Source organism: Balaenoptera borealis (assembly GCF_965194805.1).
Source record: "Balaenoptera borealis genome assembly, chromosome: 16".
NCBI classification, from domain to species: domain Eukaryota; kingdom Metazoa; phylum Chordata; class Mammalia; order Artiodactyla; family Balaenopteridae; genus Balaenoptera; species Balaenoptera borealis.
This window is the reverse complement of record NC_138872.1, coordinates 28,810,330-28,833,532: the sequence shown is the minus strand read 5'-3', so window position 1 is coordinate 28,833,532 and position 23,203 is coordinate 28,810,330. Positions and strand designations below refer to the sequence as shown.

Sequence of the window (23,203 nt, the reverse complement as noted above, 5' to 3'; positions counted from 1 at the left end):
CAGGAGGCCAGGGACCAGAAGGTCAAAGCCAGAAGGTGCTCAGAGACAGACAACTCCAGGGGTCCCAAACTGGCAGCCCATAGGCTGTATCGTGCCTAAAGACCACTCTCCTTTGGCCTGCATGTATGTGTATTTTAATTTCAGTCAACATTTATAACTTGAGAAATTTCATACTTAAAGAAACCCAGATTTTTAGCTTGTCTTAACCCCAAAGATCCTGCAGCTCTGTGCCTGCATTCCTGCATGGCAGTGATGGGCTGAGGCTGAGGAGTGGCCCCTTTTTGCCAGTTCTTACCTGCACTTGTGCTCTTTACCTGGGCTGTTTCGTTTGTTAGCTGCCTGGCATTGGAGTTTGGAATCTCCAGTCTAGTCCAATCCCATTTTATAAATAGAGGATCTGAGATCGGTGGGGGGGGGGGGGGGGGTGGCATGGGGGGAAGGGGTGGCACTTGCCCAAGGCCCCAGGTAAACTGGTGGAGCTGAGATTTGAACCCTTGCAGCTCTGAACCCAGGGTGCTGGACACACAGGGAGGCTGGGAACACAGAACGGGGGACTTGGGCTGAGGGGCAAATCCTGTTCAGGAAAAGGCTGCTGGTGCCAAAAGGTAAAGCAGAGACCAGCCGCTCTGGCTGCAGTCAGCAAAAAGCTCTCCTTCCCACCTGCGGGCAAACACGGGCCTCCCCCACCCTGTAAGATAAACTCCTCCCCGGCTCTGTTGACACAGGGCTCTCAGGTGTCCCTCTGCCCTGCCTTTTCCCCTGAGCAGGCAAAGATCTTCATAATCGCAGGGGCCCCCGGGGAAGGTGTGCAGAGCAGGGGCTTTTCCTAGAGCAGAATCCAGCTGGAAAACCTAGGTCTCAGCAGAGGACTGACCGCGGGCTTTAGCTTCCTCATCTGCAACATAGGGTTTCAACTGCGAAGATTTAATCAGATAATGCTTGTGAAGAGCCCTGGCACACACTACCCAATGAGCAGTAATTTCTTTCCCTTATTTTATAAACCAAGGCCCAGAGACAAGTGAATAATTCACCCCAAGAAGGTCACGGAATTAGCTCCAACTGGGTAATTTTTAAATGTTAAATATAGTTCTATTTATGAATGTTGTTATTATAGCTATAAAAGTAGCACACATTTTTTTTTTAAAAAAAGCCTCCATTTTTGCTACTCAGAGATAAACCACTGATTAATTTGACTGCTGCTCCTCCTAGTTTTTTTCTAAGCATAGAAGAAAAACTATTTTGGAGGCGGGTTTTGTTATTTTTACATAGTTATAAACATGGTAGAGAGGCACCTTTATATCTTTTAAAAAAATTTAACATGGTTTATGAATTGCCCACGATATGGCATATTCTTTATAAAAAGTATTTTATGGGCTGTATAATAGTCCATTTCATGGGTCCATCACTGTTACCTTAACATCCCCCTCTGTTGAACATATAGACATTTTTACTGTCAAAAAGAATGCTACAACAGACATCTTCATGCATAATTATTTTTCTGTATTTAGAATTATTTCCTTAGGAAGGATCCCCAGTAGTAGATTTATAGGGTCAAAAAGTATGACTATGCTGCCAAACTGCTTTTCTAAAGGGCTGAGTTGCTAGCTGATTCTCCCCCCATAACATATGCACAGCAGCTGTGTTTCCCCTTGACAAAACCACAGGCACTTAGCCTTGCCTCCTGAAAGGCAAGGAGTTCGAGCTCAAAACAGGAATTACCAAAGATGGTTTTTCTGTGTCTCTGTGGCCTTGTGACAAGTGTCTTCACCTCACATGGCAAAGAGGGAAACTGAAGCCTCCTGGAGAGACGTAGCTCAAAAGTGGCCTAGCTCCAAGATTGGAAGCAGGTCCCCTCAAGTTCCTCCTCTCTCCTAATCAGAGTACTTCTTATCTGTGTGGCAGCTGTGGCAGGGACATTTCAGTCAATGTTTACCAGGTGTCTATGTGCGCTGGGTTCTCCCCAATCGTAATCAAAGCGTGTGTCAGGGAGGGGCTGGGCAGGGGACGGAGGGAGTCTCTCTGCAGAACTCAGGAGCAGGCTTCTGCGGAGGAGCATTCCAGATTCAGTGCAGGGAGTGGGGGTCAACATTACAGAAACATGCAAGAGAAGGGGAGATACAAAGGGCTGGGTACACGAGACCAGACAGCGTAGGGACAAAGGGGGAGCAGAGGGGAGACCAGGCACTGGGGGAGCACCTTTTGAGCCTACAGAAAAAGTTCTGAGCAGAGGAAGGACGAGGTCAGGTTTAGACTATAGAAGATAACCCTGTACCAGCTCTGCTGAGAATGGGCTGGAAGAGATGAGGAGGGGCACCAGGAAAGCCAAGGCGGGAGAAGAGGAAAGGAAGTGAGAGAAGTAAAGATGGCTTCGAGAGAAATTTAGGGAGTAGACAGGGACCGAAAGAGATGGGCCGTGGGAAACCAGGGAGAGGGAAGAACCGTGATGATGCCCAGGCCTCTGGGCACGTGGGGGTGAAGCCCACCCAGTGTTCATCGCCCCTTCTCCCTTAATAACAGAACCCTATTTTTGTTCAGGGCTGGCAATATACCCAGCTTAAAACATACAAGTATCCAGAGTGGCGGTGGCAGTTCTGGCCTGTGCACTGTGACAGCAGCACCCGGGCTTGAGAGTCCGGCTAGCTGTCATTTAGCCTGCGAGGGCCAAAAGAGAAGTGGGCATCACGCCTTCAGTGGCTCAGTCTCCCACGCGCCAGGAGCAGGGCCAGGTTCAGAGTCAAGGGCTAGCAAACACGAGCTGAAGGAAGTCAGGCAGCCAACCAGGTGATCTGGGACCTGAGAACCCCATGCACAGTCAACCTAGTACCAGGAGAATGGCCTCGAGGCCACCGTCCATCTCCCCTGGGACACAGCCCAGCACAGGAGAGAGAGCACAGAACTGGGAGCCCGTACGCTCAGCTCTGCCACTGACTCACAGGCCTGAGGGCACCCTTCTTTTGAGTTGGTACCTCAGTGTCCCTATCTATAAATGGAGATAATGCCCCCACCTCATGGAGCTGTGTGACCACCTGGCCTCTGCCATCACATCTTCCCAAATATCCTCACTGATTCACCTCATGGATTCACCATGCTTTCGCCTATGCAGTGCCCTCTGCCTAGAAAGCCCTTCCAAGCTTCTTCTACCTGCTTAGCTTCCAAGCTCAGTTCAAGCATGGATGCCCACGTGTGCCTCCACCGGAGACAGAGTTCACAGCTCTCGCCATGGTGGCCCCATTGCACGTGCTCTTTTGTTATACCAGGAGGACACAGGCTGTTTACACACACCCGCTGTGGATCACTATCTTCCATTTTTTGAGGGTTTCTAAGTCTACATACACATACACACAGACACATAGACACAGAGGCGTTTGGCTTAAGCAGCGATGTGCACTGCTGGCGAGCTGTGAGAGGGCACTGGCAGAAGAGGTAATGATGCCCTCAGCCAGGCTCCACACACCCAGAGCAGAGCAGACAAGGTTGCCCCGCACTGTTCCAGACAGTGCATCTCGAGCCTGGCCCAGAGGGGAGCTCAACAAACATTCCTTAATGAATATGTGGCTCCTCCTCCTCTGTCTCCCAAGTGCCTTTTGTGACAATAAACGGTGCTGACACGCTCCTTGTCCTTGGAGTTGAGATGATCAGCCACAGAGCTCTGCACCTGCCTCTCACCCACAGAAAGGCAGTGCCATGCCCATTGTACAGACAAGGTGAGGGAGAAAGGTGACCTGCCTCACCAAGTGTCACCGGAATCAAAAGCATCAAAGCACCCAGCATGGGCCCTCTTCCTCTAGAGATCAGAGGTCTGTGTGGGCTCTGACGCTACACCCCATGGTCTCAGGGACTCAGGCCCCCTGTCTGCAAAAGAAAGCTGTGGAGATGTGCAAATTTTAAGTACCTCTAGGTGCTGTCCTGTGATTCTACATGATAGTAGAGAAGGACTGAATTCAGAGGCTGCAATCTCTCAGGAAGCCAGTCTCTTTCTGAGTCTCTCTCTCTCTCTCTCTCTCTCTCACACACACACACACACACACACACACACACACACACACACACACATGTACACATGCACACTGAGTCTGAAACTCCCACAGGGCTCTCTGGGGCAAGACACAGATTGGGAGAAAATAGCTGCAAAATATATATTTGACAAGGAACTTGTATCGAGTACGTATAAATAACTCTTACAACTCAATAATATTAAGACCAACAGCCAAATAGTTAAATATTTAAAAGTTGGCAAAATACTTGAACAAATAATTCACCAAAGATATATGGATGGCAAACAAGCACACAAAAAGATGCTCAACATCGTTAGTCATTAGGAAAATGCAAATTAAAGCCATAAGGAGATACCACTATACACCTATTGGAATGATTAAAATTAAACAGACTGATCATACTAAGTGCTGTTGAGGATGTGGAGATACCAGAACTCTCATACGCTGCTGCTGGGAATGTAAAATGGTACAACCACTCTGGAAACACTTGGGCAATTTTTTAAAAAGTTAAATATACATTTACCAAATGATCTAGCCACTCCACTTAACTCCTAGGTATTTACCCTAGAGAACAGGAAGGTATATCCATACAAAGACTTATACACAATTGTTCACAGCAGCTTTATTTGTAATAACAAAAAACTAGAAAAAAACCAAATGTCCATCAACAGATGAAGGGCAAAACAAATCATGGTTTACCCTTACATACAATGGTGTACTATGTGTACTCAGAAATAAAAAGGAAAGAACTACTGATGTACACAACAACTTGAATCTCTAAATAATCATGCCGGGTGAAAGAAGCCAGACCCCCACCACCTTCGAAAAAGTATATTCTGTATGATTCTATTTATACCAAACTCTAGAAAGTGCAAAGTAATTGATAGTGACAGAAAGCAGATCAGTGGTTGCCTGGACAAGGGAGGGGAGAGGGAGGCATGAGAGGAAGGAATTACAAAGGTGCAAGAGGAAACTTTGAGGGTTGATGGATGTGTTCATTATCTTAATTGTGGTGATGGTTTCATGGGTTACATACTATGTCAAAACTTACCAAACTGTACACTTTAAGTATGTGCAGCTTGATGTATGTTGTCTACACGTCAATAAAGCTGGAAGGAGGGGAAGGGGCAGGGGAAAGAGAAGAAGGCAAGGCAGCAGCAAGCAGGAGGAGTCTTTCTGGGAAGCCTGGCACACGCACGGACCTGGACACAGACACACAGACGAACATGCACTGAGTATGAAACTGCCACTTGGCCTCCAGGGGAGTCCTAAGAGTCTCTCAGCTCAGGATTCCATCTGTGAGAAACACCAAGGCTACTTGCCATTTGCTCATTATTCGTCCAGAGTACTTCCTGTGTGCCTGGCTTGCGCTGGGCACTGGGGATTCAGAGATAAAGCAAACACAGGCCTTGCCCTGGGCAGTTCATGCTATTGGCTGTGGCGTAGCCTTCCCAAAATTCAGCCTAAACATTTAGCTTCATGCCCCAAATATACCAGCCAGGTTCCCTTCACAGGATCTATGAGAACTCTTCTTCTTGGACCCGATTTTGTTTCTAGCCTTGCCATCTCTTGGGAGAAAGCTCATAACTCCATCAGGATTCTGTCTTGTATCTGTGCTAAGCAGACATCCAAGCTGAACCCCAACTGATTTCTAATAACTGACTAATGAGATCTGAGTCAAAGTCTTCACAGAATTGCAGAAATTCAGGGCAGGAAAGAATCTGAAGGTTTCAAAGCCCAATATCCATCTGATTGAAGCTACACTTCTCTGAATAACATTCCTGTTCTGCAGTCACCCAGACCCAGTTTGAATACCTCCAGTGAGAGGGGAGCTCACTACCAACTGAAGATGTATCGGATCTTTGGAGAACTAGAGAAGTTATAAAGTTCTTTCCTTCTAACTGTGGATGGAAGGGTACTGGCATTTATTAAGCACCTACTGTGTGCTAAACCCTGTGCTGGGGGCTTTACACATATGGGATTTCTAATCTAGTTTAATTCTCTACCCAGCTTTGCTCCTATGAGGCTGGGATTATGATTATGATGCCCATTTTTACTACTGAGGAAACAAAAGGTCAGAGAAATCAAATGACTTGCCCATGGTCACAAAGTAAGTCCATGGTCGAGACCAAAATGGCAGTTCAAGCATGTCCAACTGCAAAGTCCATGCTCTCTGCTCTCGACCACTCAGAGAGCAGGGCGAGGGGTCTGACGCTGTCTAGGCTTGGATCCTGGTCTCCTTCATCTGAAGGCTAACCTCTGGGATTCCTTACAATGGCGATCTCCTGCCAGTCCTAACAAACTCTGAAGCCCATCCTCTCCCAGGCATGGACCCCACCCCCTTTCCTTCCAGAAGGAAGCCACAAAACAGAGAGTTGGCTCAAGGTGTCCTACAGCTCCAGGCTGGGCCCTGGGTACTGCCCAGCATGGGCTGCTCTCTGCAGGGCAGGGAATGGGAGGGCATGCAGGGTCAGGTGTTCTCCGTCCTCTGAGAGCACAGACCTTGGTCTGGTGACTAGGAGCCTGGGCTCTGGGAAGGAGCTGATGAAGAGGGACCCCTGAAAGATGGCATGTGAGCTGGGCCTTGAGACAAATGGGAACATGGGGAGATAGCAGTAGTGGTGGGAAGAAAATTTCAGGCAGAGGGAACTGGGGTGAGTAAAAGTAATTTAGGTAGAAAGGAAAGGCCCATGGAGGGAATACTGCTGACCTGGGATAGAATGTGACCAAGGGTCCCTTAGGGACATTGCTGAAGTAACAAAATGCCTTTCTCTAGCTCTTAGGCCGGCTCACTCCAATCAGGCCCAGGGCTGGTAATCTTGCTTGTAAGAGCCCAGCTAAGGGCTGAGGAGGGACAAATGGATACTCACAGGCCTAAGAGAACAGAAATAGAGAGAGAAAGAGGATGAAAAAGCAAAGGGAGAAAAAGGGGTGGAGAGAAGGTGGGCTCTGGAATCAGATATTTGGTAGCTAGGCCGCATATAACAGACAAGTTGCTTAAATTCTCTGTGACTCAATTTCCTCTTCTATAATAATACCTTCCTCCCAGAGCGGTAGGAGGATGCGCTAAGTCACACATCCCTGCACCTGGTAGGTGGTGCCCCTCTTATCATTCACCTGGACAAGGGCTGGGACCCAGTGGGCAGAGAAGCGTCTGAGGCCGTGCAGAAGAGGGGCATTTGTGGGGACATCTGCTGTATGCCAGGTCCTTTCAGCAGATCATCGCTCTCCTTTCAGGCAGGAATGATCGATCCCTCTTTGGTAGATGAGAACATGGTCCGGGGGTAAGACAATTTGTCTGAGGTCCCAGGCTAACAAGTAGCAGAACTGGAGATGAGCCAGTCCTGACTCTGAAGCCAGTGCTCACCCTGAGCAGCAAGCAGCCGCTAGGAGGCCCAGGTCGGCTTCAGCTCTGTGCCCCAAATGCGAGGAAGGTGGCCTTTGTCAGATGCTGCGAGCTTCGCCTCACTGCAGAGGCCACGTTTGGCACACCTTTCTCCCAGAGAGCTCAATGTCCAAAGTCTGCCACCTCTGAAAGGGAGGGTGGGAGGAGGTGAGTGGTACAATGAAGAGAGGAGGGAGGGATGGCTGGGAGGTAAGAGGGGGGTGTGGTGCCAAACCAGTCTCCTAATGAGGAAAGACGCAGGACTCACTGTGCCATTTCCACCATTTAAAAAGCCCCAGAGAACAGGGGAATGCCCTTTGCTGAGAAGCACTAACCCTACAGCCCAGCTAGACTGGCGGGCTCACCGCCCTAGCACTTGCTCACCTTACCCAGTCCTACTCCTCTCCCTTTTCGCAGCCCTTTAGATCCTGCTCTAGCTCCTCCCTCAGGAAGCTTTCTCAGACAGCTCCAGCCTACAGTTACCCTTTCTCCTGGGGTCGCCAGTGGTACCCACCGCTTGCATCACCTGTGACCAGTCCTATACTAGAATTCCAGATCCTCTAGACTGTAAGACTATCAAGCACAGCCATTCCAAACCCCATTACATTGCAAGAATTCCTTCTAGAACATCCAGACCTATGTGAGCTGCCCCGAGATGAGGAGCTCGCTCTCAAAACATATTGTTTCATTGCTAGATGGTTTTTCAATTTAGAATGTTCTTCCTAGAACTGAGCCAAAATTTTCCTCCCTGGCTGGCACTTGTAAGTGCTGGTCTGGGGTCTGTCCCTCAGGGCATATGGAAGCCTGGGCTCTTTCCTGTGACTGAACTTTGAGTATCTGGAGACAACTATCTTTACCCTCAATGGCTACTATTCTGCCCCAGCAGTGTGGGAAGACATGTCCAGTATGCCTAGATTGGGGTCCCAACCCTACAACTTCCTGGTTATATAACTCTGGCCAGTTCCTTCTTTCCACTAGTCCCAGCTTCCTCAATTATAAAAACTCCTAACCTCACCAGGTGGCACTGCCTCACCTGTCGCATGTGGTAGTTTTATTGCTTTGTTCATTACCCACTTCTTTAGAGGCAATATGGCTTAGAAGAAGGAACATAGCTTCGATGCCAAACTGACCAGCATTTAAGTGTAGGCTCTGCTACACAGCAGCTGTGTAACTCTGAACAAACTACTTCCTCTCCTTGAGCCTCAGTGTCTTCATCTATAAAATGAGGATAACATATGCTAAGTGGGCCTGAATTGTTTTGCGTCCTGTTTTCTCTGACCCATCTGTGTCTTGGCCTTTCTTCTGGATCTGCCCAATTTTCCAAGTTAACTATAATGCAGCTACCCTTTTACTGAGCACCAGTGTGTGGCGGGCACAGGGCTGAGTGCTTCAGATGAGGATTCCATTCAATCCCAGTACCCACTCTTTAAAGCAGGTACTATATGGCTGGTATCTTTTACTCAGAAGGCACACAATTAAACAGCAGCTGTTAGTAATATTCCTATGAGCCAGGCTCCATGTACCAGCCATATATATTTATCAGCCTAAAAAGCTCCCTAAGGGGAGAGACCACATCTTGGGGCCTGCTTACAGAGTAGACGCTCTACACACTGGCTGAATGAACGGATGGAAATACTTCTTTGCATTCTCCCACAGCGGCCCGGATAAAGCCTGACCACAGTAGGTGCTTGATGAATATTTGATTAACTAGAGCCACAAAAATGTAAACTGTCCTCAGTGGCTTTAGTCTGAATCCCAGAATGTCCTGAAAGCATGTCGACGGGGCTCCTCCTGCTAATTAGGAACTCCTCTGAGGTCCTTCTCTGAGAAGGCTCCAGGCTTCCTCCACACTCAGATCCCAGCTTTTCCTCAGTGGGGGCTGTGTGGCAAAGCTCTCTACAGAGAGACCACTTGCTGTCCAGACCTCATCACAACCCAGGCAGAGGTGGCAGAACCAGCATGGCTTCCGGAGAACAGGAAGCACCTCTCCCGCTGAGGAGCTGCCAGAGCCTCTCCTCCCGCCTCCCTCTCGAGGGTGGCTTCTGGGCCGGCTTCACACGCCATCAGCCAAGTTCGCTCTTCTGAGGCTGCCCACCAAGCTTCCAGAGACCCTGTGGTAGGGAGGCCGACCAGTGACAGCTTCAAGGGGGCTCAGAGGTGCCTGGAGGCCTCAGTCTCTAGAGACTCCATTCTGACAGTGTTGCCAGAAGGGAAGGGGCACTAATTGGCCCTTTGAAGCTGGGGGCCCAGAAGCAGAAGATCACAAGTGGCCAAAGTAATATGTTCCCTTGCCTTGCAGACAGGGCATCGCTGGCCCAGGCCTGCACTTCCAGCCTCGTTTCCCTTCTCCGCCCTCATCCTCAGGGGACAACTATGAGCACTACGCACCTGGCATCTAACACTGTACATCAGGGGACAGAGACTGGTGGCCTGACACAGACACACGTTAATGGGTGCGTTTTAAAGTGTTTCCTAGTTGGCCACATTAAAAAAATCAAGAGGTGTCACAAACATCCAGATTTCTTACAAATGAGAAGATGTGACAACATGAGGCCCACATTCTTGCACGGCAGCAGTGGCGAGAGCGGGCTAGCAGCCACGTCTTTCAAGCAACACTCTCTAATTTGCTATCATCCCCAAAGGGCCCAACATAGACAACAGGGTTTGAGGTCCCTTGCTTTTCATGTTTTATCATGGCATGCGGACCGCCTAATGACCTTATGAGGTAGATAGCATCATGTCCCCATTTTACAGATGAGGAAGCAGAGGCTCTGAGAGAAAAAGTAACTTGGCCAGGATTCGAACCCAAGCAGCCTGACTTCAGAGCCAAACACAAGGACACTGGTCTGCAGCAAAAGTATGGACAATGCAGTGAGTTTTTAATAAAGCAAAATGCATTCAGTTTGAAGGAATACTTTTTTCTGATTTTATATAGCCTTCTTACTTTGGGGCTAAAGGTATTAAAATGTTCTTTCTCTGACTATATGATAGTAATAGTAAACAGAACTAGTGTCATGTGTCTTTACCTGGCAGAATAAAAAGTTGGCCAACCTAGGATACATTCCCAAATGTACTGATCTTTGAAATCTAAGTCTGAGGACCATTGCTCTGCTATACGGCCTTCTTGTTGCAGAATGACAGCACGTTTCTGCTACTCCTCCTGGTTCAAAAAAACCCCACCTCTATCTACGTCTCATCCTATCTTTGAAGAGGTGGCTTCTGAACTGAGCTTTTCCCAAGCCCTCTCCCTCCAGCAAACTCACAGAGCATTTGCTCATTCCTCTTGTTATATTTATCTCATTCTTCCTCAAGTTACAGTTATCTGTATCCTATCCACTCTTGTACCCCCTAAAGTGGTTCTGGAACAGAGGGAAGAGTTACTGAATTATTAGCCAGTCAGCACTTGAAGAGCCCTTAGAGCTCACCACCTCTGACTATCATTTTGCAGTGTGGAAAAGCAAAGAGTCTCGTCCCAGGCCACCCAGGGAGTCCTGGCAGAGCTGAGGTGAGTCCCCAGCCCCTCGGTGCTGGCTCTTTCCACTGCACCAGGCTGCTTCCCAGATGCTCCCTTTTGGTTGGCTCAGCACCTCAATTCGGAGGTGCTAGCATGTGACAAACACTTCATAAATATCTCTCCACTAAGCAGTAAAAAGCAGCCTGGGAGCACAGGCCTCATCCTCTATAAGGGCCTTCAGCTCAAGCTTCACATCACCTGCATCAAACCTCCCACTCAGTGCAAGCTGCCCATCAAATGAAGAAACAGCCCGTTAGGTCCCTGTTGACCCAGATGTAGAAAGATCCACATATGGCTCAGAAATGCAATTCCACTAGGCCAGAGTTCTGATCCCAGCCTTGCTGAGTAATCTTGGGTAAATGCCTTCAGCTCTCCAGGGGTCAGGTGCTCCAGACAGGTGAAAGAATGAGATGAGGAAGAAGTTCCCAAGCCCATTGGATTGTTATAGGCACTAGACAGGCTTTCCAAGAGGAGCCTCAGAGTCCTGCCTCTAGAGGCCTCTGATGACAGGGAAGGTTCAGGCCCACCTGAGACAAATGGATGGTTCCTTTGGAACTGTGCCACAGAGTGAGTTTGGATGGTCCCTCAGACTCTGTGGCCACTTTTTGGGTTGCTGGGGTCAAGAGCCAAGAACTGTTTGGAAATGTCCTAAGTTGGGTAGAACATTTATTATTATTATTACACACAAATTCAACACAGAAAATGGCATCACCCTCACCTTCCTGACCCACTGAGTAGGAAAGGCCATCCCCCCTCCCTGTCCCATTACACCCACATCAGTATTATCACAGCTCCTAGATGGTTCATCATACCTACACATTTAGATATTTGTCTCCCTCTGTTAGCCGTGAGCGTCTTGAAACTAGGGATCGCCTCTTACTCCTTCCTTTATCCTGTGCTCTTGGTCTAGGGCCTGATAAATAAATAATAAACAAAGGCTGACACGTGTTTAGCTAGACGAGGAATCCCCTCCACTCCTGTTCTGGGATAAGGCAGCATTTAGGCCCTTTAGAGCCAGAGATGCATCCAGCCCATTTGTGACATGCAGAAGGAAACTGGCCAACCCAAAATCACTCGGTCAGTGAGAGGGCTCAGACTAAAAGCAGCCTTTTCAACTCTCAGTACAGTGCATTTCCAGCTAAACTGTCTCGAGTTCTACCACACATTAGCTGTGTAACTCTGGGCGAGATCCTTTGCCTCACTGCCCTGGCTTCCTCACTTGTAAAATGGGTAAAATTGTAGTGCTTACATTATAGGATTGTCTGAGGAGTACGTGAACCTGTGTAAAACAGAGCACAGGACATAGGAGGAGCTCAAAAAGTGTGCCTGTCATGATTGTCATTCACTCCTGGCTGTTCTCCTTGGTAAAGGGGCACCCACCACCCATCAGCAAGGCAGAGCTCACAGTGCAAGGAAGACTTTCCAGCACTGACTTACATACTCTTCAACCCAGCAAGTCCCCTGCAACAATCCCTTTGGGGAAATGCCTGATCTTTTGTCACGAATCCTTCACAGCTTTCCCTCCTCCAAAGCCCTATGCACGTGTGCAAGTGTACACACAATTCACAGTGATGACAAGGGGAGGCTGTGAAACCTTTGCAAGAGCTCACCCTTTCAAGTCAGATAGACCGGGTGTCAGATAACAAGTCTGCCACTTCGAGCTGTGCAGTCTTAGGCAAGTCACTCTCTCTAAGCCTCAGTCTCCTCATCTTTCAAAGTGGTATAATCTGTTATGAGGATCACCTGAAATATGTAATGGTCTGCTATTCCATAAATGATACTGAGAGTAATAATAGTTGTCTCATTTTTATTTAACAAAATCCACTTGACAAAATGTCAGAACCAGAAGGGGCCTTAGGGATCATGCGGTCCAGTCTTCTCGTTTTATAGCTGGAGACCCAGAGGTCTTGAGTGGAGGTGTGATTGGCCCAAGGTCACACATTGAGGTGGTGGTGGAACAAGACCTGGGACCTGGGTCTCCTGATTTTTTGCTACCTGTCCATTTTGGCCCGTTTGATTCTCCTTATCTGCCCCCTCCCCGAAACACAGGAAGTGGCTGGAATCACTCTTTTCCCATCCTCTTCCCTTCATGCTTATCTTTCACCAGCCAGAACCATTCGTTTGTCAACAGAATCACACCCCCCAGGCACATCTAATCCCTTCAAGCCTGACTTGAGGAGAAGGTAAAACAACTGTTGGCCCCTGGCAATAGCAATAATAACAGTACGAGCAATAAATAATGACAATCAACAACGGGCACAGTACCCTATACTTTAAAATGCTTTTCCCTACACTGTCAACACATTCTCACAGTTTCTCCCTAACCTGGCTGGCTTAGGGACATAATTTCCTCCAACTTATTTGATTCAACACTTCCTGAGGACCCACTTTATGCCTAGCCATGGGCTCGAGATTGGAGACACAGAGAGGAAAAAGTCCATGCCTCTGCCAGGAGAAGCTCACAATCTAATGGGGATTTAGGGCGGGTGGGGACATAACAATTCCTTTTGGCCCAAATGGTGCAGCAGTAAAATGCCCTGCCCCACCCTATGGGGAGGCTTCTTTATCATGCTGTCAAGCGGCAGAATGTATCTTTGAAATAAACTGGAGCAAGAAAAGATGAATGAAAGGCTGAACAGGACAGCAGGAGGGAAGATAAAGAATAGAAAATACAGACACCAAAAACTTGACCTCCTTGTCTCATGGAGCTTCTAATGAGAGATTCCTGGGAGGGCAAGGAAGCAGCAGTGGGGTCCATGTGAAACCAGAAAGCCACGGTCCCTGCCTCCCTGCCAGCACACAAGATTCTGATGTTTCTGTTCCCTTAGGGACTCTGCCCTCGGATGCCAAGATTTTCCAAACCCAGTGCTGGGCTATATATGCCTCCTTGGGACCATCATTGCTGGAATGATGTCAGCGCCCTTGCAGTGGAAATGTTTGTACCTCCTGATTGCTTCCTAGGCCCCTCAGCCTGGCAGCCCAACACACTCCAGCATTCATTATCCCCTGGCAGGGAACCATCCGCAGGGATGTAAAAGAGACCGGTGGGGCGGGGGAGGTGGGAGAGAACCTGACTAAGAGCAGCCACCCCTCCTCTCTTCCTCCAGTCTATCTCCCAACTCCTGTGTCCCTGAGAACCTATTATGTGCCAGGCACAGGCACTATTTTAAGTGCTTTCATATATGTCTCATTCAATCCTTATATCAACCCTCTGAGATACGTACCCTTCTTCCCAGATTTACAGATGAGGAAACTGAAGCTTGGGGAAGGGAGGTAACTTGACAAAGGTCATCCCAGTGATGGCGCAGAGCTGACAATATAGGACTGTCTGATACCTCCAGTTCCACGAGGCCCACACAGTCAATGTTTCACTTGAGAAGTCTCGAGTTGAAAAAGATCAACTGAGGAAACCCCAATTATTTCATAGACCCAAGTTTAAATTCTGGGTTGCTTTAATAGGGATGTCCCCCTGACATGTAAGAGCTGCTTGAATGGCATATTAAAATTGTACAGACCATCTAATCCAACTCCTGAATTTAACAGATTAACAGACACCCACACCTACAGAATTTTAAGATGGCTACTTGTGGCCTACGAGCAAGCAAAAGGACTAGAACCCCAGTCTCTGGCACTTTCCCTACCCGACCCTGCCTGCAGAGATCACCTTTTTCTGGGAAGCAACTCCAGCCCATCCCACCTCCAGATGGGCAGAGAAGGCAGAGGAAACAGGCAGTGTGTCTCCAGGCCTCTCCTCAATCTGCAGGGCTGAGTAAGGGAATATGGGCGCTTCCCAGGCTAGTAGGTGTTCCCAACAGCCCAGCTCCCTGCTGAGGAGCAGAAGAAACCATCACATACCGTGGAGGATCCATGGAGACTGAGGCTTAGATCTCCTACTCTAGGGGTCATGGACATTTTTTTCCAGATCTACTGCAGGGCCCTGGTTCTTCTCAGGGGAGAATATGGGAAGGAAGCAGTCATTGGCACTTGACCTTGGGCTGGGTGTGGGGTTCCATGCTTCCCCCACCCCCAGGTACTTTTGCTCCTCCTCCAAGAAAGAAAGAGGCTTAAACGTTTGCCAAATGCCGTAAGAGGAAAACAAATAGGAATGGGGTGATCCCTAAAATCCTCCAAATAGCCCACTTTGGGCATCTTCTCTGCTGCCACCAGCATCCTCTAATTAGTGAATTTCTAGGTGGTGGTGGTGGGGCGCTTCGAAGGATGTAGGGGAATGAAGGGATGGTAAGAATGAGTCACAGTTAACCCTTCCTCGGCTGGTGCCCTCTGAGGGATTCTACCGCAGAGAGCAGCCCCCACCCGCCGGCCGCCGCCCGCCGCGGTGCCGCACAGGCCCCCATCCCTGCTCCGCCGAGGCCTCCTCACCTGAGTCCACTCGCCCTCCGCAGCCCCGCCGGCTCTCACCACTCCGGCCCGGCTTGGCGCAGCGCCTCTGCAGTCGCTGCTGCAGCTGCCTGGCCCAGATCAGCAACCTGCGGCGGTGGGGAAAACAGACAGACAGGGGCGGGTGAGCGCGGGCGGGGACAGCGGGCCGCCGAGTCTCCGGCCGCTGACAGCTGGGCCGCCGCGGCCGGAAAGCCTGCAGGGCTGGCTGTCCGCCTGGCGCTCCGGCCGCTCCCCTGCGGGGCCCGCGCCTCCCCTCCCCCCACCCCGCACTAGGCACTCCGGGCTGCGGCGGCACTGCTGGGCGGTGGGCCGGGAGGTTCCTGTCATCACCTGCGGAGGCTTCCATGGCTTCGGCTGCCCTGCCCAGGCCGCCGAACTGCTCTCCGGAGCCCCTGCTGGAGGCGGCTAGCTGGGTGCTCGCCGGGGCTGGGGCTGCCGGGAGGGAGGGAGGGAGGGGAAGGGAGGGTGAGGTGGATGGAGGGGACCAGCCAGTCGGCGGCTTGCCGGCAGCTGCGTAAGCGGCCCGCTTCACTTTCCTTCTTAAAGAGATAGTTAGTGTCTTGCTCCAGAGGGCGCGAGAGGAGACGCCAGCACGCATGGAGTAGGGGCCTCTCCCACCTCCACACCGGCCTGCACTTAGAGCTGGGCGGCGGGGCCTGGCGGAGAGCACGTTGGCCCACTGACAGGTCGTGTGACCCTGGGCAAGCCCCTTCACCTCTATGAGCCTCAGCTTTCTCATCTGTAACATCGGATGATGATAGCAGTCTTACTCCCTGTCACACGCTTGGTTTAAATAGTAATTTGATCCGAATTCCTCTGAGAACATTTTTCACTCTTCAAATCAAGTACCTCTGAGTATTTAATGCAAACAGCGCTCACACTACTTAGAAAAATGATAGCAAGAATCTTAAATATGTGAAAACAAAAATGTTTTTCCTTGAGGTATTAAGATGGTGAATCATTGGAAAGATGGAAAGATATGCACTCACAACCTAAAGTAAGTGTTTATTATACACCTTTCCCCTCTGTGTCTGTCTTCCACCCACTATCACAGGGGAAGAAGAGGAAAAACAAGTGGGAAAAGTGAAGAAAACTGGACTCTCTGCCTAGCGTTTCCACTTCTAGCCCTGCAACTTCAGATAAGTTAACTCACTCTCTGGACCTGGTTTCTTTTCTGCTCCATGTGTGGGAAGTGGGGCTCAATGGGAAGGGGCTCCCTCCTTCTGAACCAGACCTAACTATCTGCTCTGTCATTCCTCTGCTCAAACCATCTGTCACTTCTTCCAGATCTCTGCTCAAATGTCACTGTCCCAGGGAGGCCTTCCTTGACCACCCAAAATAAAATAGTGATTCCCTCCTCCCTCACTTCCTCTGCCCTAGTTTTGCTGTATTTCACCACCAGATTGTATTTTTACTATTTGTAGTCTTTAATTATTACCCCCACTAGAATGTACACTCCATGAAGGAAGGGACTTTGTTTTGTCTCCTGCCATATCCCCAGTGCTTACAATGGTGCCTAACACATATCAGGTGCTCAATAAATATTGACTAAGTGAATGAGAGAGCAAGCATGCACTGTGCCAGGCCCTAGTCTTCTATAAGAACACAAGGCCAGATGCTATCCTAGTCTCTTAAGACTTTTAAGTCCTAAAGTCTCTGTCTACTTTTGGCAAGGCTGTACTTGGTACCCTCCACCCTAAACTGTATTTTCCAAGAGAAGTATTTGTAAAGAGACTTCACCGACTTCATATCCTGACTCTGCAATACTGGCCTGGTGAGAAATAGTTAATATTTACGATGTACATGAAAAAAATAATTATTTTAAATTAACTGTTACTTTTCAAAGTTAAATCTTTTTTGTAGCTCTGATTTGTGGTAAATCCATCACTCTATAACAATACATATAATTTTGCAACAAATGCCTATAAGTTTTTTTTGCATTGGTAATATTTTTCCCTCATTCAATTAAACTGAATTCTCCTATCAGATGGCCATCATTATATTATGCTTTGTGGAAAAACATGACAGCAATCGTGGCAGAAATAGGAAATTGTAGTTGAAAAAGCCATGTGAAATAAGGCCTTCTGTCTAAAAACAAACAAACAAAAAACTAATGCTAAATTAGTAAGTTAATTGATGAAATATTTTATCTGCCCTAAGGCCCACCTAAATTATATAAGTGACTTATTTACACTTAAAGCAAAACCAAAGTAAGCCATGTAATTGTTGTTTGTTTATCAGGAGATAATTTCTGAGATCCTTATTTTAAAAATATTTTTTGTTTCTCCTCAGGTTTTTTCCCTTGGTACTTAGAAGACTACATTTCCCAGAAATATCCACAAGGAACTTTACCCCACAAAAAGAGAGAGGACCTCTACCCACATTACTCCCATCTGGGATGATGTTAGCTGGTAAAGAATCTCTCCTCAGCAACATAAAGCATGTGATTGAGAAGAAGAGAACCAATGTTTAATTACAACATAAATTGTAACAAGTGAGGATTTTAAGCATAAAACAAATTATTCTAAAGAAATTAGTAGTTTTTGTTTTGCACACATTGGGAAATACTTAAATTTGTTTAGTTTCAAAAGCAATTTTGGTTCCAATTCTGGGTAAGCACATTCCTCCCACTGAATGCCGCAATAAACCTGAACAAAATGTATGTAGCAGCTACTTGAGGACTCCGAAAATACTAGCAGGAAATTGGGGAAGAAGGGTAGAATCTGACATACCACTGACTAGTGAATTTACCAGTTTTTCATCCTCTGGTATCCCCCAGCTTGGTCTGAAGGCAGCCCAAAACCTGGACTTGGGGAATCAACACAGAGAGAGTGCCCATGAATCTCCCTAGTTCTGACTTTAGGATTAGGAAAGGAGACCTCTAATGCTCAGAGTGAGAGGGGGAAATAATTTTTCTTTTATTTTTTAATCTTTTCTCCATTATCTCATGCCCCAGCTCCCAGGGAATCCTGCAGTGGTGGCTGTGACATCAGGGACCCACAGACCCCTAAAACTCTGAGGGAGGAAAAACTTCTCCAATCAAGTATCTGTGGTCCTAAGAGAGTGTGAGCCTCTGCTGGTTTTTTGTTTTTATTTTTATTTTTATTTATTTATTTTCTTTTGTCTCTCTCTGTCCTCCCACCATTTGGCTCCAGATGCAGGTGCAACTGTGGGGAGAAGGCAGCAAAACAGAGCAGAGTAAATAAAGCTACAAGCTCCAGCTTTCTGGTGAACCCCAAAGAGGATAAACCAAATCATAATAATGATAATAATAGAAAAATAATGATTCCAGTTACTATTGAAGACTAAAAATAAAGAAAAAAATCTTGCAAGCAATCAGAGAAAAATGATGTGTTAATTATATAGGAATAAAGATTTGAATAACTGTGAATTTCTCAACTGAAACCATGAAGGGCAGGAGAAAAATGGAACAAGAATTTTAAATTGCTGACAGAAAAGAGCAGTCAACCAGGATTCTATACCCAGCAAAAATATCTATCAGGAATAAAAGTAAAATAAAGACATTCTCAGATAAAGGTAAGTTAAGAAAATTCATTGTCAGCAGACCTGCTCTGAAAGAACTGTTAAAGAAAATTCTTCAGACAGAAGGGAAATTATATTACAAGGAAACTTAGAACATCAGGAAGGAAATAAGGACAATAAAAATGGTAAATATTTGGGTAAATTTAATAGACTGTCCTCCTCTTGAATTCTTTAAAATATGTTTGACAGTTGAAAGCAAAAATCATAACACTGTCTAATGAGGTTTCAGTGTAGGTAGATGTAATATATAAGACAATTTTGATTACAATATAAAGCAGGAAGTATAAAGGAACTTATATGGTACATGGTTTCTACACTCCACTTGAAGTGGTAAAATACTGATTCTAAGTAGATTGTAAAAAGTTAAGTATTTATTTTGTAATCCTTAAAGAAACCATTTAAAAATATCTATAACAAAAGATATAGTAAAAAACAACAGATAAATTAAAATGGAATTCTAAAAAAAAAGTTCAAATATTCCAAAAGAAGGCAAGAAAGGAGGAAACAGAGGAATGAAAAATAGAGGAAACAAACAATAAAATGGTAGATCTAAATCCAAACATGTCAATATTTACATTAAATGTATAAACACATCAATTAAACAGAGATTTTCAGGATGGATAAAAAATGACTTAATTAGATGCTTTCTACAAGAAACTCACTTTAAATATAATGATATAGGTAAGCTAAAAGTAAAAGTGGGGAAAGATATACCATAATACGAATTAAAGGAGAGCTGGAATGGCTTAATATGAGAAAGAGTAGACTTCAAAGCAAAGAAAATTACCAGAGATAAAGAGAATCATTATATAAAAATAAAAGGGTCACTTCACAAGGAAGACATAATAATTGTAAATAATTGTAGAAGAGCTTCAAAATACATGAAGCAAAACTTGCCAGAACTGAAAGAAGAAATAGACTCACAATTATAGTTGCAGACATGAACACTCCTTTCTCTGTAATCAATAGAACTAGTAGACAGAAAATAAGCCATGATATAGAAGAACTGAATAGCACTAACAACCAACTAGGTTCAATTGACATTTATAGAACATTCCACCTAACAACTGCAGAATATATTCAAGTGCCATCCATCAAGACAGACCTTACACTAGGTCATAAAACAAACCTTAATAAATTTAAAAGAATCAAAATCATTTAAAGTATGTTCTCTGACCATAATGAATTAGAGTAGAAATAATTGCAGAAAGGTAACAGGAAACTCTCCCTTGAAAATTAAACAACATACTTCTAAACAATCCACAGATCAAAGTGGAAGTCTCAAGGGAAATTAGAAAATATTTTGAACTGAACAAAAATGAAAATACAACATGTCAAAATTTGTGCAATGCAGCTAAAGCAGTGCTTGAAGGGAAATATATAGCATTAACTGTTTAAAGAAGGTCTCAAGTCAATTAAACTTCCACCTTAATAAAACTAAAAAATAAGAGCAAAATAAACTCAAAGCAAGCTGCAGGAAGGAAATAATAAATATCACACCAGAAATCAATGGAATTGAAAAAGAAAAGCAAAGGAGAAAATCAATGAAACCAAAAGCTGGTTCTTTGAAAAGACCAATACAATTAATAAGCCTCTAATATGATTTAAAAGAGAGAAGATACAAGTTAACAATACATGGAATGAAAGAGGGGTTATTACTATGGACCCTGCAGACATTAAAAGGATAATTAGGGAACACTCTAAACAACTCTACACACATAATCACCAATTTAGATGAGATGGAACAATTCCTTGAAAACCACAAACTACTAAAACTCACCCAAAATGAAATAGATAACTGCATAGCCTTACAACTATTTTAAAAGTTGAATTCATAGTTTAAAACATTCCAAAATATAAATCTCCAGCTCAGATGGTTTCATGGGTGAATTCTACCAAACACTTAAAGAAGAAATAGTACCAGCTCTACACAGTCTTTTCACAGAAAAATAAAATAGGAGGAAACACTTTCCAAGTTATTTTTATGAGGTCAGTACTTCCCTGATACCAAGATCAGAAAAAGGCAGTACAAGAAAAGACAAATACAGACCGATATCCCTCATGAACACAGAAGCAAAAATCCTAAACAAAATACTAGAAAATCTATCTGAAAAGATGATCAACATCATTAGTTATTAGGAAAATGCAAGTCAAAACCACGAGATATTACTTTATACTCACTAGGATAGCTATAATCAAAAAAGGGGCAATAGCAAGTGTTGGTAAAGATATAGAGAAATTGGAACTCTCATATATTGTTGGTGGAAATTTAAACTGGCACAGGTACTTTGGAAAACAGCTTGACAATTCCTTAAAAAGTTAAACATAGAATTATCATATGACCTAGCAATTCCACCCCTACATATACATCCAGGAAAGATGAAAACATGTATACACAAAAAATTATAAACTATTGTTCACAGCAACATTATTCATTATAGTCAAAAAAATGGAAACAGCTCATATGTCTACCAACAGATGAATGGATAAACAAAATGCATATCCATATAATGGAATATTAATTTGGCCATTAAAAGGAATGAGGTACAGATACATTTTACAACATAAATAAACATTATGCTAAGTGAAAAAAAGCCAGAAACAAAAAGCCATACATTATACGAGTGACAGAAAGTGGATTACTTGTTGCCAGGAGTTGTGGGGAAGGAGGGAGTGAAGAGACATTGTTTATGAGTATGGGGTTGCTTTTTGAATGATTAAAATGTTCTAAAATGAGATAATGGTATTGGTTGCATAATACTGTGAATATATGAAAAACCATGAATTTAACACTTTATAAAAAGGTTTTTTAGCACTTTAAAACTTTTATTGTATGTGAATTATATCTCAATAAAGCTGTTAAACTATATTAGCAAATTGAATCCAATGATACATAAAAGAAATAATATACCATGACCAAGTAGAGTTTATTCTGGAAATGTAAAGCTGGTTAAAAATTCAAAACTTGGTTGGTGGGCTTTCCTGGCGGTGCAGTGGTTAAGAATCTGCCTGCCAATGCAGGGGACATGGGTTCGAGTGCCGGCCCAGGAAGATCCCATATGCCATGGAGCAACAAAGCCCACACACCACAACTACTGAGCCTGCGCTCTAGGGCCCACGAGCCACAACTACTGAGCCTGCATGCCACAACTACTGAAGCCCGTGGGCCTAGAGCCTGGGCTCTGCAACACAAGAAGCCACGACAATGAGAAGTCTGTGCACTGCAACGAAGAGTAGCCCCTGCTTGCCACAACTGGAGAAAGCCCGTGCACAACAACGAAGACCCAACACAGCCAAAAAAAAAACAACACTTGGTTGGTGTAATATTTAATAGTATAGAGGAAAACCTCAGGATCTAATCAATTCAGAAAAAGCATTTAAAAAAAAAAAAAAAAAGGAAAAGCATTTAACAAATTTCAACATCCACTCATATAAAAAAAATAGAAAACCGGACTCCGTCTTGTGAGAGCACCAGAATCACAACTAACTGCTGAACAGTCATTGACAGGAAGACACTGGAAATCACCAGAAAAGATCCCCGCATCCAAGGACAAAGGAGGAGCCACAATGAGATGGTAGGAGGGGCGCAATCACAATAAAATCAATTCCCATAACTGCTGGGTGGGTGACTCAAAAACTGGAGAACACGTATACTACAGAAGTCCACCCACTGGAGTGAAGGTTCTGAGCCCCACGTCAGGCTTCCCAACCTGGGTGTCCAGCAACGGGAGGAAGAATTCCTAGAGGATCAGATTTTGAAGGCTAGTGGGATTTGCTTGCAGGACTTTGACAGGACTGGGGGAAACAGAGACTCCACTCTTGGAAGACATACACAAAGTAGTGTGTGCAGTGGGACCCAGGGGAAGGAGCAGTAACCCCATAGGAGACCGAACCAGACCTACCTGCTAGTGTTGGAAGGTCTCCTGCAGAGGCAGGGGGTGGCTGTGGCTCACTGTTAGGACAAGGACACTGGCAGCAGAACTTCTGGGAAGTACTCCTTGGCGTGAGCCCTCCCAGAGTCCGCCATTAGCCCCACCAAAGAGCCCAGGTAGGCTTCAGTGTTGGGTTGCCTCAGGCCAAACAACCAACAGGGAGGGAACCCAGCCCCACCCACCAGCAGACAAGCGGATTAAAGTTTTACTGAGCTCCGCCCACCAGAGCAACACCCAGCTCTACCCACAACCAGTCCATCCCATCAGGAAACTTGCACAAGCCTCTTAGATAGCCTCATCCACCAGAGGGCAGACAGCAGAAGCAAGAAGAACTACAATCCTGCAGCCTGTGGAACAAAAACCACATTCACAGAAAGATAGACAAGATGAAAAGGCAGAGGGCTATGTACCAGATGAAGGAACAAGATAAAAC

At 45.8% G+C, this 23,203-nt stretch overlaps 1 protein-coding gene and 1 long non-coding RNA gene across 12 annotated transcripts in view; one reads left to right on the top strand and one right to left on the bottom strand.

Annotated features, from left to right (window-relative positions):
* SNPH (syntaphilin) overlaps nucleotides 1-15,774 on the bottom strand; it is a 41,967-nt gene extending 26,193 nt beyond the window's left edge. For 2 of the 11 annotated variants that reach the window (XM_082358721.1, XM_082358713.1), the window contains exon 1: nucleotides 15,275-15,375. The gene's annotated coding sequence lies outside the window, so the exon portion shown is untranslated. Of the gene's footprint in view, nucleotides 1-11,706; nucleotides 11,808-15,274; nucleotides 15,382-15,625 lie in introns of those variants that run through there. The other 9 variants (XM_082358716.1, XM_082358717.1, XM_082358720.1 and 6 more) reach the window with 8 other exon arrangements.
* A 205-nt stretch (nucleotides 15,775-15,979) lies between these two features.
* On the top strand, nucleotides 15,980-22,146 carry LOC309612703. The gene is made up of 2 exons (XR_014235355.1): nucleotides 15,980-17,789; nucleotides 18,252-22,146. It is a non-coding gene; the product is annotated as an uncharacterized lncRNA (long non-coding RNA).
* The last annotated feature ends 1,057 nt before the right edge of the window (nucleotides 22,147-23,203 follow it).